The 17,661-nt window shown below is 37.4% G+C and overlaps 1 protein-coding gene across 2 annotated transcripts in view; it reads right to left on the reverse strand.

The window, feature by feature from the left end:
- Window positions 1-17,661, reverse strand: part of LOC550899 (UPF0769 protein C21orf59 homolog) — an 85,371-nt gene that overhangs the window by 27,317 nt on the left and 40,393 nt on the right. The window contains exon 1 of one of the 2 annotated variants that reach the window (XM_006570858.3): window positions 3,111-3,714. The exons of the other annotated variant lie outside the window; for it this stretch is intronic. The gene's annotated coding sequence lies outside the window, so the exon portion shown is untranslated. Of the gene's footprint in view, window positions 1-3,110; window positions 3,715-17,661 lie in introns of those variants that run through there. 2 annotated transcript variants of the gene reach the window in all.

Raw genomic sequence — 17,661 nt, forward strand, 5'->3', positions numbered from 1 at the left:
ACGAATAGAAATCCAGTTAAAATTTTATAAAGGGACGATCAACGCTTCGAAACATACAAAAATTATTTCAAATTATTTCATTGAACCTGCAAAATAAATAGCAAAATTCTATAAAAATAGAGATAGTTCGTAATTTATGGCTATAAATGAGATCAGGAAGATTCTATGGTTCGAAAGACAAAAATAATTTTCAAATACAAGTGAAATTAACATTCTTTACTTTGTCTTCACGTATAGAATAATCAGTTATTGATTCATTCCTATAAAAAATTACCTATTTATTCGAAAACAAAGTCTCATACTTTAAAAAAATTATATATCTTATATTCATTTTATTTCCAATCATAAAATCTTTCTGACATCGTTTCATACCACAATCACAAACCATTCTATATAAGTTACTTCTTTAAATTTTCCAAACAACTCAATAAAAAAAAGAACTATACTCGACGAAAATCGAATCAATGGACAGGAATCGAGTCAAGGAAGAAAATGTCACGATTTACACTTTTATAAGTTTCCACTGGTGAATTTAATAAACTTTCCTCGATGAACTTTCCACATAGAAGGGGCGAGTGTTGTCGACGAAAACGTGGACAGTGTTTCTCGAAATGACAAAACACTTATCGAATATGAAACGAATATCTCCACGGGCGTAGCCTGTCCTTAAAATCCTTCGATAAACGCCCTGCGTCGCGCAAACTCCTTTTAACAAATCCCTCTGAGAGAATCTACCAAACACGTCGTTCCATCCCCACCCTCTCTTTTCCTCCCTCCCTCCCTCTTTCTCTATCTTACTTCCTCATCCTCATCCTCCGCCCGTTTCACTCTCGCTCGCAGTAGCGAGTAACGGAAGTTTAACTACACTCGACGGTTCCGCGCACTTTGGGCCGCAAACTACGGATTTGTTTTATTGGATTGCCCTGATTTACGGAGCGCTAGCTTTATGGAGATAAAACTTAGAAGCTTTCGCGTGCCTCGGTCTCTTCCGCCCGCGAGTTTCTCCTTCCATCTGCCCGTGCTCGCGCTTAAATGGGGTAGGCATTATCCGGACATTTATGATGATCGCTATTTATAAACTTCTGGGAAGAGAGATGGTCGGCGGGCTTCGAAGGGATCGTGGTATGGCAAGGGGATGTTGGAGGTGGTTTCCCTGCGCTGTAATTGTGAGATAGTGGTGAAATTAATAGGGGAGAAGATTAATAGGTTAATTAGGAGAAAATGGAAAGTTCATTTACTTTCTTTCGTTTCTGCAATTTTTTTTTCTTTTTTCGTTTGTCCGGTTAATTAATTTGAAGAATGTACGTTGGATTTGTTAAAATAATTCTCTGTCGATAAAACTTTAAATATGAACGAGTATCAAACAGGATGAACGGATATTCATCTACTTATGTATCTTTTCTTGAGAAAAGAAAGGGTACTTGACGAAAAGAAGGGGAGGAACGAAATTATTTACGAGATATCTTAATAACGGTAACGAGAAAACTTCTAAACTGTTCTTTTGTCACGTTCAAACGAAAAGAGATGTACAGGATACGTTATAGAAAATATAGATTATCATCGAAAACAACGTTTTTTCCTTCGTTCGCCGTGGATTTTCGGTGCAAAGAAACTAGATTTCACGGCCACAAAGTGCTCCGTGTTCCTTTATTGACTCGACGTGCCTCGTGCCGGCAAGTTACGTCAGAAAAAACTTAAGCTAGACGCAGAGAGAGAGAGAGAAAAAGAGAGGGAGAGGGAAGGGGGAGGGGGAGAAGGATAGAGAGAAAGAGAGAGACAGCTCAAAGGAGTGTTTTGTGTGAAATCATCCTCATCGGTATCCTTTGTCATTTTACATTTTTGCCCACTTTCATACGGCGACTGCCTCGCAGTGGAAAAAGAGAATTCCAAGTTTATATTTAGATCTTGTACAACTTTTTACCTTTTACCGCAACACTTATTACACGGACGAGTCATTATTTTAACGTTCCCTTGACACTGAAACTACCAAGTGCCACAAATTTAGAAATCCTTTTTACGAACGATAAAAGAAAGTTTTTCACGGATGGAAAAATTCGAATATTTCGAATTACGAATTAACCCTCTTCTAGACATTTTATCCCTCGATTCGATTTTCTAATTTCTTCTATCGAGTAAGCATTCGAAGCAACTCTCGAGAACACTCAAAAATTCGTATTTTCCTTTTTCGTAGCGAAACTCGCACTACTCGATTCAGAGAGATTTGGATTACGACAAGCCCATTCTCAGCCCGGAATGATCAAATTGTTCCGCGCCAACCCTTTCGCGACAAAGGGGCGAGGGGTGGGAGGAGGACGGTTTGCATTTACAGAGGCACTTGACGTAAATCAACATGCCCCGCATTAACTGTCCACGTTGATTACGAAAGGATCCAATCTGCGAGGGGATGCGTCACCGTTTCGCAAATGGAAGCAGTCAGGCCTGCCTCGTTAACCAGCAATTAGTACATGCACGGGTGTTCTTTTTTAATTCGCGAGTTCGCGCATCGGTTTCTCCCTCTCCCCCCTCCCCTCAGTTGGCCTTTCTCAATGGAGGAGGATCTCGAGTATCCTTTTCAACGGATGGAAATTTAATTGAAGATTTTCGATTCTGTCTCTTGTTGGATTTCCGACGACCGAGTATATATTTTATATTTCTAGGGGACGAACCTCTCTCCCCCGTTTCTTTGAGTCAAGAAAGTTTCACGAGAAGTCAAGGTTTTTTCCATCCCCTTTTTTCACGTGCTACGCGAAAATTTGGGAACACGAGGGGGCATTTAATAGAGACCATGGTTCGAAACTGGGCCAATGATTCTTAAATATTTCTTCGTTTCCACTCGACTATTATTTATCTATTATTAGATAGAAACGTACATCGCGGGATTATAGATAGCGGTGGGGTGTACGCGACACGGTTTGAATCGCGAACCACCACCACCTCCACCACCACCACCCCTTGACCCGTCTATTCTCTACAGAAGAAGCTCCACAAGGTTGGCCCCTCGATACCGTGCCACGATATCTCCTTCAGGAAGGAGATTTCAGAAGAGAAAGCTCGATTGCTTCCGCATGAAAAGAAAAAGAAAGAAAGAAAAGAGAGGAAAGGAACTGTACCCCCTATGAAGAAGAAGAGAAATCGTCGGGGCTCTGCGCCCTCTTCCTGTGCCCCCGCATCCTGTCCCACCTCCTCCTCTTCCCGCGTTCCTCGCTCACACAGGGCCTTTCCCTCCCTCCCCGTCGCTCTTCGTCTTCGCCTACTTCGCCGCACTATGTCACACTGTCCACCCCCGTGCACATTTGTCGCGCGATCTCGCGAACCACCGCGCCTCGATCGAACCCGCTCTTTCCACCACACACCTCTGCCGCCCTTGCGAGATAATCGGAGAGAAGAATAAGACGGCTTCTCAACTTTCTCAGTCCACTGGCCGTGGCTGCCGCCTCATGGTCGTCGTTTCTCCTTTCTTTTTTTTTCCTCTCCTCTTCCCCCTTCTTGATTCTTCTCCTCCGTTACGAACGGACGTCCTCCCAGAGTGTCGGTTGATCGATCAGACAAGCCTGCCTCCTCGATCAGACTCACAGAGCTGCCATTCGAGGTTCCATCGGCGAGGTTCACACGGCACGGTGACACGGAATATACGGTTATATCCGCGGGAAATTTTCGTCCTGGCCGCGGCGCCGACGGATGCCGGGCTACTGCAGTCGGTCGAGCTTTTGGGCGAGCTTATTTTCGAGCGACGACAGCGCCACAGTGGCATCTGGTGGCATCGACCGCCGCCGCCGCCGCCGACGCCGCCAACCGACGCTCAAAGCCGACACCAGGGGCGTCCCCTGCCTATATGCCTCGTCTCACATCCTCTACGCCTTCCTGCTTCTTGTTTTCACGACCTTGCGCTTCCATTGTCATCCGCCGCTCTTTCCTCTTTTTCTTCTTTCCCCGTTTTGTTTTCTTCCACTCCTCTCGTATCCTCTATCTTCATCTGTATCGCCTGTTACCGGTGTTACAACGCGTAGAAGTATCTTGGGATGAAATATCGTTTCGATAATGTCAGAGATATCTCGCGTTTCTTTTTTTATTTTGGGCGCGAGATTTTATTGCTTGGTAAAAATCGGTCGAAAGGAAATTAGAAATAAATTTTATCAGATTCGTCTCTTTAATCTGTTTTTTCATTGTTCTTGGAAATGAATATTACTAATCTTACTTTTTTCTTTAAATTATTTTATTTTATACATTTAAGAATTTAAGGATGCAAGAAATCATTTGTGAATTTGTTTATACTTTTTTTGAGATGACTTCCTTTTAAATTTGTAAATCTTCGATTTGTAAAATTCAAACAGGACGATAAAAATTATAAATAGATTCAGTCTTAATTGGTTAAACAAGATTTTTCATATGTAAAAATCGAGAAAGGATCGATCGAGAGACAATATTCGATGAAAGAGCGATATAATAATATCGTGATTGAAGTTAAAGAGACGTTATTTCTCGTAACTCATGACCGGAAATACACTCGATGGAACTGGTTTACCAAGTTTCGCGATTTCGTGAAAACATCCAGGATGATTTAACGCCGACCCATCGCGGTTTTGCTCGTGACCATTCCAAATGATTCATTCCTCGGACATTATCTATCCATCCTTTTAACAAACGCCCACGTTTTTTGTCTTTCGAAAGGTCGACAAAATTTGTGGAATTTCGGTTGTTTTTTTTTTTTTATCGGTTTGGTAAAATACCAGGCTAATTTGCATATAGACGACCAAGGCTCATTGGAAATTAGCCAAGATATTTTAATAGATGTCGGATGTTTAAGGTCGTATTACAACGTGCTTATCGATAGCCGGCCATTGATGCTTGCTAATTTACATAACACCACTGCAGGGATTAGATTGAACCGTGGATAGGAAATTATGCGATTGGACAGAGTCGAGAATATGTTCTGGAGGAACGATTAAATTCGGGATAAAATTGGCAGAGGTAAATATGAGTGAAAAATTATTGAGAAAAATCAAATTAGATTGAGCATGCATCTCACTGCAGATCTCATATTTCACGAGATTACTACGCGATTAAATCTGCAATGAATCTTTCAACGATCTTTTTGAACGAATTGGAAATTTGTTTGGATCTTGGTGACGTATAACAATATAAGATTGATATCTAATTAAAAAGTAATAGGATTGAAAAATTTAATGAATGAATGAAAGGCGCTCCATGAAAATCTGCAAGAGAACTCTTGAAAATATGATTCGATAATGAGACAAGTTTCTATCGTTTGGATTAAAATGAGTTGGAAGAAATTGGAAGAGGGAAAATTGTCCAAGATCGCACATGCAACCCTCCAGGGTTTCCCTAATGACCTAATGCTGATGCAGCCCTGGAGCCGCGGGCAGAAACCAATAAGAAAGAAACCGGTCTGGAAAGAGTTTGGAACAGTTGTAAATCGTATAACGAGGTTAGCCCGTGCACCGATGCTCCACGACGAGCCTGAGAAATTAGTTTGTCCGGCACTGTAAATCGATCTTTCCTCCCAGAAATAGCGTTTCACTTATGGACCATCTATACAGGAATCTTCATATTAATTTGATTGTCCGTCGATGGACACGATGAAACTACTGAAAACACTAATTGAAAAGTGAACCGAAATTAAATGTTAAATGGAAAAAATATTCTTTGTATTATTAATAACTAAATTTCATGTGAAATGCATCGCATAAAAATAAATATTACAGGATTTTTGATTTTTTTTAGATCACTATTGAGAGAAATACATTACATAAAGATAGTGTCAAATGTAATAAAACAATCACATAATTGGACGAACAATTTATTGTTATTGTTTTATTTGATAAACTGATTAAAGGCGGTAAATGATACCAGTAATATTTTGTTTCTCCTGAGAATTAATTGCGAGCTCTCGATTTTAGAATCAGTGAAATGTGGAGATTTATAATAACCGTTTTATAATTCTATAATTGTTATATAATATAATAAATTACACATCCGTACAATAATAATGGATATATAATTAGCATGGCAGACGACAATATTCGTTATAATTTGTCTTTAAAATCTTCAGGAAATAAATTAATTATACAATTATCGATCAAATATATTTTTATCAATTTGTCATTTCAATTTCTTTTTATATAATATAACTTATTTTTTTTTTTCCTTTAAAAATATCAATATTTCATTTATAATAATATTTGAAATCATTGTTAAAACTATCAACATTACACACAGATCAAAATTTTCGTATTTCACCATATACTAATTGCTTTATAAGTCAACTGCTTTCGCGTGATATATAAATAATATTTATTCTCAATCCAAAAATAACCACGATAAATCTCCAAACATTTCACCGAACCTGGCAACGAGAAACAAAATGTTACTCGTATCATATCGTTCACCGCTCTTAATCACTTTACAAAAGCCAAAGTAAACTCATCCTGAACGTCGAAACGCGGTTGTATCACGATATCACGGCTACAAATTTCTGAGAATTACCGATTTTCCCCGTTGTTTCAAACTCGAGAATTATTCCACGCGGTTAAAACGTTACGGTCTGATCACCGTGACACGCGAATCGCATCGAAACCAGTTTCAATGCGACGATGAAACAATTCAGTTGATTATCCAGTTCCAGTCGCTGTCATTCATCCTTGATCAAATAATGCCATGGATGACATTATCTTAAAATCCTTACCACAGATTTCGTAAAACTTATTTTGATTAATTATAACTTCCCTCGTAATTATTGCCCCTTTTCTGTCAATCAATCTCATATTCAGTATCTCGTTATTGCGGAATATTTAAAAAATGTTACAATATTAAAATGTTTATATTATTAAAATTCAGAAAATTTCATAGGATTGTCATAATAAATCAGGCTCAATTATTGTCACGAATGAATTTAATTTCATCATCGAATAAACGATCAAGCTTGGAAAGGATCCTTGGATTAGAACACAAGTTTCTTTCTCGTGTGACCGATAATTTTTCGTTCGAAGAGGAGGCTTTCTACTCGTTAGCACTCGAATATAAGTGACTAAGTGTTTAGCCTCTAACAACAGGTCGGCTAGATCGATGAAAACAAGCGGACAGGACGTTGCACTTTGGGAACAATGTCGTAACGAACCTTCTCCCGATCATCCGCCTCACCTCTTCGTATTGAAAGTGTAGTACACCCCCTCGAACTGCACTCGAACTAGCTACGTTTGTTTCTTTATTGATGCAGACCGCATGGATGGAACACTCTTAACCTCTTGATCATTCCATATATCGTTATATTCGTTTCCTCTTTCCCTTTCTTCTTCTCCTTCTTTTTTCGCGACTCACGAAACCGCGAATCAATTTTTTTCTATATTATAGAAAATGGGATGCAGGTCGTGAACTGACATTAAAAATTATCAATATATCAATACGTTATTTTAATATAAAGGGAGATTAAAAAAAGAGTCAGGTTACTGAAGATAATTAATATAAAATAAAAATTGGATAATTGAACGAATGATTTACGATGTGAGATGACATGTTGATAGATATTTAACTTTAATATATAAAATGGATTTATAAAATGGATGATACGTTTATTTTAATATAACGAAAAACGAGGAAAGAGTGAAATTATTGAAGATGATCAATATACAGTAAAAATTGATATGAACGAATATCAATAGAAGATAATTCTACGTGTAAAAATAAACAAAAAATATAAAATAACTCTTTTTATAAAAATTAGTCTTCGAGAAAATTATATTTTATTATACATTCGTATCTCCGAATCAATTAATTCAAACTTGATTTACTCGACGACGAAATTTCAAATGAAAATATTTTATTCTCTTTATCGTTATATCATCGATATATAGCAATGTTCCAATTACTGCTATAACAAAACACACGTACACTTTTTTCTTGCTTTACCTCATTCATTTTCTGTCCAAAGAAAGAGGAAAAATTCCATTAAATCGATTAACAAAGAATTAATCTCCATTGGAAAAAAGAAAAAGAAACACAAAGATCCTACCATTCTATTCCTACCATCGAAACAAATAACTCCTTAACGTTTTCGAATAAACTGGACTAATGAGACGTACTTTCTCTGTTTATCCTTTCTTTCAACGTTCGAATATAATATTTAGAGGGAGAATGCACGATTCTCTTTTGCTCGTTAAACTGTCATCAAGTTTCATTCGTTCAACGAAGCGAGGAACGTTGTATATATATTCGTTTATATTTGTTTACGTTAGATTGTTTTCGAAGAATCTAATGGATTAACTGTAGTGAGAAAACAAGTCATCCTCTCCCTGTGACAATTATTTCGAGGGATCCACGTATAAAGGGAACATGTGCTCGTTCGATAGTTCCGCCAACTGCATAGAATATGTAAACAACGTGTTTGTTGCCCGTTAGTGTCAACTCCTTTGCTCGTTTCGAGCGAGAAACGTTCGCAAGTGGAAGAAATTGGAATCGCGAACCTCCCGATTCTGAATGTATATACGCGTAGTTTTACAACTCGCCCTGTTTTATCGTGCGTATTTCAAGAAAGTAATTGTTTGGTGTTTCGTGCTGCGGCTGATCAATGTGACATTTGGACTACTACTGGAATTCCTTCTTATATATATACATATATACACGTAATAGTTGATTTCGTGATATAACAACGATCGTAAAATTGAACGAGAAGTTAGATTTATAGATTTGAGTCACGTAAACAAATCGAGAGAAAAGGAATTTAATGTATTTTTACCATTTTCTATAAATTTTTTTGTATGGCAAAAGGATATATATTTGTATAAAATTGTATTACATATAAATGAAATTTACTTTTGCATTTTTATCTTATTCTTAGAATAGTCGATGTTAATTCAGCAGACAATGTGCTAGTTTTCGAATAAAACAGCCTGTCAGCAATTCACATTAAGGGCACGAAATTTCAGAATCATATCACTGTAGTAGAACGATACGTGTTACCGTAGTTTCAGTGTTACAACATTTGGTGTTTTATCGTAGAAACTCGTCGTCACGCTATGGCGAAAGCTGTACAAACTCTGACTTCAGTAGTAGAAGAAAGATACGGTCAGCCGAGAGTTTCCATAAGTAGAACGTGTTTACGTAAGAGAGAACAGACAGACAAAAGTTTCCTGATTCACTCATAACATTTGTATTTCAAGCGGATAATTTTATAATTAATTTATAAGATTAACGTTTAAATTTTTATTTCTATTTACAACTATTTTCCAACAACTTGAATTAAAAGAACGAATTTTTATTGGAAGTTAAGATCGGCCTTCGTTATCACGAATCAGAGCGTTTCACTTGCTCTTTTCATTCATTTTATATCTCTTCTTTTACTTTACGGCAGAGGGAATATCTTTTTACGGTGTTTGATACCTCGAATCGATGCAGTGAGAGAATTCATTAAAGAATAATTACACAAAGAGTCATCTCTTCCTCGCCGATTTTATCCAAGGAAACTTGAACGAGCTCCCCTTTAATTATTTCACGGTGTACGAAAAAGAAGATTGGTTTCGGTCTAGAGAAACCAACAACTTTTAACTAGCTTTTAAACTCTTTTGTTGGCCGATGAATCTTGCAATTTGTACGTGTAATTTCCACTTCTTTCACAAAGGAATATTCGATACAAATGAAAATGCGCTTATTATTCTTATATCAAGTAAAAATTATCCTATAAATCAAATTCTTCTTAAAATATTTATCACAAATCGAACATCATTCTTTTTATTTGGATACTCATTTGCGAAAATAATTTTCTCTATTGACTCGAATCGTTTCTTTTACGATAAACAAATTCACGCGATCCCAGAAATCAATCCCGCCTTTAAAATTTCGACGACACGGAAGCGGCAAGTGGCAGACAACTGTTCAGAACGCAATAATATAATACTGGCCGAAATTCCGTGCGCGGCTCGCGACGAATCACGTACGTGGAAGTCAACAAGGCTTGTAAGCAAGAATGTCAGGAATTTTGGTAATAATCCACAATGAATTTCGAGTATTCGCCCCGTAGCTGTTCGCCGGATGTGACGAATGGCTGCCAAACTGTCTGATCCCGGATCGATGCCGTTGGAACCGACGTGACTCGACTTCGTTCTCCACTTTCTCCCTCTCTCTCTCTCTCTCTCTTTCACTTTCCGTGAATTCGCGATTCTTCCTCGCGAATAAACGCCTCTCTTTGACCCGAGAAATGATTCCACGTTTCGAAGCCTGCGGCGGACGGCGAGCGGATTCCACAAAGGGGATGAATCGCCATTGTGAAATGTACTTTGAGAGAAACGCGGCTCGGAAGAGTCGCGGTGACAGAGAAAAGATTGGCCTTAGCAATTTAACCTGGTGTCGTTCCAGAGAGGCTTGATTTGTTCTTAGGGTGATGGGCTCCTAGGGAAAATTGGCCGGGAGCCAATGAGCCGACGAAATGTGGGCCAAACCGTTTCCGTCTTTCTCTCCTCTCGTGCATCCGTGCACGTTGTTTTCCACGGATTTGTCGATAATCCTTCAGGAATATCCGATGCGATAACGACGCCTGTACACATCCTCCATGTTGTTAATTGCGACACTACCCTCCCTTTCCATCGATGGTCTTTTTTTTCAGCTCCTCTTTGCTCGATGGAACAGGAGCCTCTGTCGATGAATTTTCTATCCAGTTTGAGTAAACGTGTAGAAGGAAGTATTCTCGAATTTAGATATGAAATTTAACGAGCAAGAGTGAATATTCTAAATTAAATTCTGACGAAATCTTGGATCGAGAGGGTGGCCTTTTTAATATTCCTCCACGAGATTTAATATAAATATAAAAATATTTGTAAAAAGTGAATAATGGAATGCTATTATTGTTCTAAGTCACTGGCCTGTATACAAATATAGGACGTTCTCAATAATACCTGTAACGTCCATTGAATTTATTGATAATTCAAACAGTTAACTGACAGTGTGTCAGATGCAAATGACATTACCAGGTCTTCGACAGCAGCAAATGGTCTTCCCATTTGCTCGCGACCGATAACTTTTCGCTGTCGACTCATCTAGCTTTCCGACATCTCGAAACTTTACGAACGTATTTTCTCTTTACGTATCATTTACGCTTCCTCGTCCCATCCCTGATTGGACACAATTCGAAATGCGCACGAGATAAATCTATCGTTTGCATAGAGGTAGACTCGTTTATCATTCGGAGGGCAAGATGAATTTCCATCCCGAATTTCCATCCGGTGTACGAGAGTTCCGTGTAACTGATTTCATTCGGAAAATCTGCATACATTACGCGATGCGTCAAATGCAAATGACGCCGATAAATCTACGACTAAGCTAAGCACGGTTCAACTGCAATTAGAGGAGCGCGAGGTGGACGTGCAACTGGCAAGAGCAACGATTAAAAAGGATGCAAAGGTGGATCCTTTTAATAATAATAATAACTCCTGCGTCCTTTCAAATCTCTCTCAAGATTTCGAAATCATTGAAGAGAATAATTCTAACTAAACGAGGCGACGTGTTTAAATTAATCTTTCGTTTTCTCTTTGCGTTATTTTATATAAGAAAAAAAGAGTGATGAAATAAAAGTTTTTGGTCTATAGATTTAAGAATGTAAAATATAAATATTTCATAATTTTGATTACAAGTATTATTAAGTATAATAAATTTTTTATATGTTCTCTCTCTTTTATTCCATCCTTTACACTTTTTATTTCTAAATACATTCTTTCATTCAAAAATTCTTTGGGTGGCCACGTATTCTTATTCTATTCCAAACATTCTTTTCCTTCAACTCATAAATATTTCGTTTCTCACGATATCACTTCGATTCTCTTCTTCATTCTCTCCTTTTTCCAATCAAAAAAAAAAAAAATCATCTCCATTTCCTGGAGCAAGTGAAATCATTTTCACAATAAACGCGATTTTCCATAAGAACGCGATTGAGAATAGAGTTTTAACCGATTTGGCGGCGCTCGACGATGCTCGAACGAAGAGTTTTTGTTTCGCTATCGATTCCACGAACCATTGGCAAAGAAATGGTTTGGATACGGTATCACGAGGTGTAATTCACGATGCGAAAGCACAATTCCTGCGTCCCGGCGACGATGAATAGTTTCATTAAATCATAAATGAAAACGCGGCCGATGTACCTCGCGATCCGATCGCGTAATTCAACATAACGATGATAATAATTGGATTCTCGCGTGCAACACGAGTTTTATATTGCTGCGAGTTTCAAAAAACGGGCGATTACATCCGGATCGGGAAGCGAGCGTTTCGCCGTGACAAATCACCAATTGTGTTCTTGTGAAATCGTCCTCGCTGATTTTATTATCGCGCGATAGAAACGTGTATTCGTGGGATACAACGTGTGTATGATGTATTGCAGTTGAAATTTATCGCGCGCATTAAACGCCGGTATATATATATATTATTTCGTCCCCCAATCATTACGATTACAAATACGTTTAAAATTTACAAGAAATTTGCGTCGATTATGGGATGAAATAAGTATATTTTGATAAGTTGTAAAAAATGTATTTTCTTTGAAAAAAATGAAATTTTCTATCTAATTGGAAATATTGGTTAAAAGTATCATAATGAATGCCGTGGATTTTTAACAAATTCTTTGATGCTATTTTCAAAAAAATAATACTTTGCTTATGGTGGAAAGTAAATTGATTGTCATAGAGTTGAAAAATAAAATCTCGTTTAACTATGAATTAGAAAATTTAGAAATGTTCGATATTATGTATAATTCAGACAATTGGATTCATATTGAATGATGGAGAAAAAAATAGACATTATTTGATATATAATATATCAAATATTAATAAATATATATAAAATATACCAATAATTAATAAAATTTGCAATTTATGACCATTCATTTAGATCTTTAGATTTTAAAAACACGGAATAGTTCTAATTTTTCGGCCAAAAACTGTATTTAACAATAAAATTCGGAATAAAACAAATAAGAATTCTTGAAAATTTTAATTTTTCGAGTTTATCTTATTTTTTTCACAACTGTTTTAATTATATACGAACAAAACTATTGTGCATATATGTATATTCAAACATATTGAAATCCTTCTCTTTCCTTTCGTTCTCTTTCCGTTACGTGTCAACTTGAAAAGGAAATACGGAAAATCGATGGAAAACCAACGAGACAGGTGGTTATTTTCGTACAGCTGATATACAACTTCCCCGAATTTTCTCAACAGTATTAAAAGTATTACCTCTCGTACACACGTACATCGTTACCATATCGATTGTGTGTTTGTGAGTCCGGAGGAGAACCTCCACGGAAATACCAATTCTCAGGAGGTTTCAACGCCAATTTCTTTGGCACGTGAACCAACTGTTCTAATTTATTTTCTTACTGCAGAAGCAATCGCCGGCCTTGCCAATTGGTTATTATTCATCGTGCAAAGAAACGAAACAGAGAAGGAAGAAATTAAATCATCGATACACTCTCTCGTTATAATTTCATCGATGACTGTCATCGTGATTCTTTTGTCCTTTTTCGAGTCCTATTATTCTTTCCAACTCTTGTAAAAATTTTTTCACTGGAATACGTTGTGGAGTGGAAAGGATGTCGACGGAATGGAGATAAATAAATTTAAAAAGAATTTCCTGTCCGGCGGAGAAAAATGTCGAGAATCTTTCGAAATCGAAAGATTGAAATTATTGATTTATAACAAATATAATCTTTCCCAATGTTGTTCTTTTTCTTTATCTTTTGATATGTTTCTATACAATTTCCCAACGATCATATCCACCACATCTGGATAAAAAGAAAGACGTTTCTATTATTCCTTTTTTTATAAAATAAATCAAAAAAATAGAAAATAGAGATATTACGAGATAATTAATTTTACATTTTTCTCGGATGAAATAGAAAAAGAAAAAAACATTTCAATTTCAACGTGGCTAAAATTTTTCTTGAATCATCCCTTTGTTGATAGATCAAAATTGGAACGTAAAAATTGGAAAGTCGTGGTAGGGTTAAAAAATAATCATTGCAACAACTCTGTCACCAATAATAAGAACTTGGAGGATATTTCCGTACGACGAAAAAACCGTAGACAAAGTCGGTGTTGATTAATCGCCGGCGGCATCGTTTTTCGCCTCTTTTATTTTCCGTCTGTTTTCCGCTTGAAAGAAAAAAAAAAAATCTAGGGACACGAGGCAATCATAATAAAGCTTCTCTCGATACTTTTATTCGTAAATAGTACTGCAAAAAGGAAAGAAAACTGTAGAAAATTATAAAACGAATTTTCTTCATTAACATTTCATTTGGACTTACACTTAGAAGAATATTCTTCTAGATAGAGATGTTTGATGGATCTATTCCATTGCAATTGCATCTATCGTTTGATCGATAGATACTTTTCAATCATTTTGTTTCGCATATTTCTCTCCAAGCAAGTTTTGATCAAATATTTGCATCAGTTTCAGAATTAACAAAGTTACGATTAAGTTAAGCGAACATAATCTCAGCCCGGTACGCATTTAATCTTGGAATATTCCTTCCATTCATTATCTAACCTAACTTAACTTTCTAATCTAAGCTAAACTCAAACTTTACATAACAAAAACATAAATTGGATTCCCATTTTCATATGTAAAGGCACACGACACACTTTATTATAAGATTTTATTACCTTGCACAAAATGAAACGAAGTCATGATAGTTTGTTTGTGGGCTTGGACGAGAACAAATTATTGGAAATAAATTATTTTCCTTCTTCGTCGAAAGAAAGAAACGAATGGAACGAGATATTGAAAATGTCTACGAAACAGTGTGTAAAAATCGAAAGGCGAATGTTCCACTCGCGGAAACAATTTTCTGAGAATATTGCTGTCTGGTTTCTTCCACTTCCACCGGTGGAATGGTAATGAAAGCACGGCGAGGCGAACTCTCTCGATTGGCGTGTATATACATAAATATTTTGTATAATCCGATGGTTGAATACTACGAATATTGATTACACTATCGGGGATATATTTCCACGAGGTTTCCAATTTATATTTTGTTTATATTTTACATTTCTCGGATACGAAGGAAAGTAAAGTTTATTAAGGAAGGAATATAATTGTTTCTTATTTATATTCTCTTGTCGTCGATTTATGAATGAATGAATGAATGAAAAGGTCTTATTCGCGCGAGAATGGACCAACACTAGTTTTTTTTATTCGTGCAATATTATTTGTAATTATTTCCAACCCGAGAAGCACGATTTCAACTGCGACGAAACTTCATAAAATTACTTTTAAGCGGAAATAAAACGGAGTATTTAATCCAAAAGCGAAATTGAATCGCGTCTCATCATTCTCACCGTGATCTTTATAACAAAGGATTATTAGAGAATATTTTAAAAATTAAAGGGAAAAAAAGCAATTTAACATTTCCGCGTGAATTTCAATCGTGACGGAACAGCCCTGTAATTAATTTTACCAAACAGGCTAATAAAAAAGAGCTGGCTGCTTAACAAAAAATCCTTCGAATCCGAAACTCGCGACTAATTAAACCTATCTCGAAGATTAATTAATTAAAAAAAAAACCGTATCCCAAGTAATTTTCATTATTCTCCGTCTGATTATCCCCACTCCTCCGACCACAACCCCGCGCGAATTAAAAATTGGGGTTGGAAAAAAAATGCCGCAAAATCGAATTCCGACTGTCGGATCGATATCACCCTCTCTCCCCTCTCCCCCGTTAAAACTATCCTGACAAGAGGAGAATGCAGGCTAACTTCCACTCCATTGTTGCAGAAACTTTAATCAGCCGTCTCGATTCCATCCATTCGAAATCAAAGGGATTGAAAAACGAGGAAGATCGATCGATCGATCATCGCGCCCTCCGTCACTTCGATCCTTCCAAAGCGCTCCTGCTTGTCCTCCCGAAAACAAGAACAAGAATCCAACGAAAGAAAAGCATTTTGCCCCTGGCTATCGATCACGAACGAAACGAGAGAAAGAGAGATAGAGAGAAAAAGAAGCAAAAGGAGAAACAGTGGTAAACCGAGGCGACAATAGGAACGATAGCACTCGTCGAGGCCGGGTTAACGGGATCAGGAAATCTGATTTTCCGATTCCCATTCAGGCCACTTTTTCCCACCGTTGAACGAAGGAATAGAGGCAACGACAGAGACAGAGAAGAGTATAAACCCCCGTCGAACGAACGATCGAGGCAGAGAGGGAGGGAAACGGCGGAGATAAAGCGAGAGAGCGGATCCACCTCTATCCACTGTATTTTCCCTGTACAGTCCTATAGTTCCTCGGAAGATATCGTTGCGGAGTGGATGTGAGCGAGTTTCGAGGAAAAAGCCTCGGTATTGGTGGGCAACAGGAGTATTGATTTTCTGGTACGATACGGCAACAACGAGGTGGAGCCATCGCAGCTCCAGTGGTAGCGCACCGCCATATTTGTTTCCCTCAGGAAGACCAGGGAGAGACTGCGGAAAGCGGATTTTCCAGGGGCTTCTTCCACTCGCTGATCCATCGCCGTTTCACCGTAAGTAAACCGATCAGTTGACGAGTGCACAAACGCGGACAAACGCGCTTTTCGTTTCCCGCGTCGAGGATGTTCCGTGCGGATTAGCGGCACTGCGGCGAGAACCGTGGCGATCGTGCCTGCGACTCTGCCTCCTCGAAACAGGCTGTAAACAACGCGGAGAACTGTTTGACAGGTGGTTGTCGATAACAGCCTGAGTGATATTTATCATGATTCGAGCTCGATTCGAGGAAAAACGCGCGGTTCGTGTTTGATCGTTGCGATGAGAAGGAACGACGATGTTTGTCTTTCGCGTTGACATTCGTTCGATTCGTTTCGAAGATCTGAGATGGATTTAACGATGGATTTGTTTATCATGGTGTATGGGATGTAAAGGTGTAATTTTTTAAAGGTGTAACGACGTGCAGCTGATTTGGTGCAAAACTAGAGTGGACGATCGTTAACCGATCGATCGGCACGGGTTATTCTTGGACGCAGCACGTGGTGATAAACTGGCGTGCATTCACGTTTATAAAACTCGTTTCTAATTTCGGTGTATTATATCAAGCGTATTTTACGGGTTTGGTAAGGCTAAAATACAGAGTGGATTTGAATAGAGGATAAAAATGATATTGAAATTGATAGAGAAAGATAGTTTGAAATTAGAATTTCTCGTTTTCGAGCTTGTGATTCGTGTAACGTGTCGAAGACAGAAGTTGATTGGATTAGATCGATGAGATCACATGTGATTGAAGTAGTACAAGTGCTCTTCGTGTTCTTGATTATCTGTTTTTTTTTTCGTTTTGCTATAAAATAGTATTTTAAACCTTTATCTTTCATTTTCGTTCTTTTGTAATTTTGTTAACATTTTATTTTAAAATTGTCCGAATGAAATACCTTCCCATTTTTAGAATCTATTTTTATTCGAGTCGCGTGAAAAGGATGTGGAAAGATAATGAATTTTAATTCTTTTAATAAATAAAACTAACTTTCGAAATTTGTACATTCGTATATATTCTTCTATCTTCAAGATAAGGTAAAGTTAATTTCGAATATAATTAAAGAGAAAAAAAGAAAAGGTTTCGCAAGACGAAACAATAGACGAGAAAATTTTAGTTTCAATTTTTAAACACGCGTTAAAATTTTCCCTAGTTTATTACGTCTATCGT

Source organism: Apis mellifera, linkage group LG1 (assembly GCF_003254395.2).
Source record: "Apis mellifera strain DH4 linkage group LG1, Amel_HAv3.1, whole genome shotgun sequence".
Taxonomy (NCBI): Eukaryota; Metazoa; Arthropoda; class Insecta; order Hymenoptera; family Apidae; genus Apis; species Apis mellifera.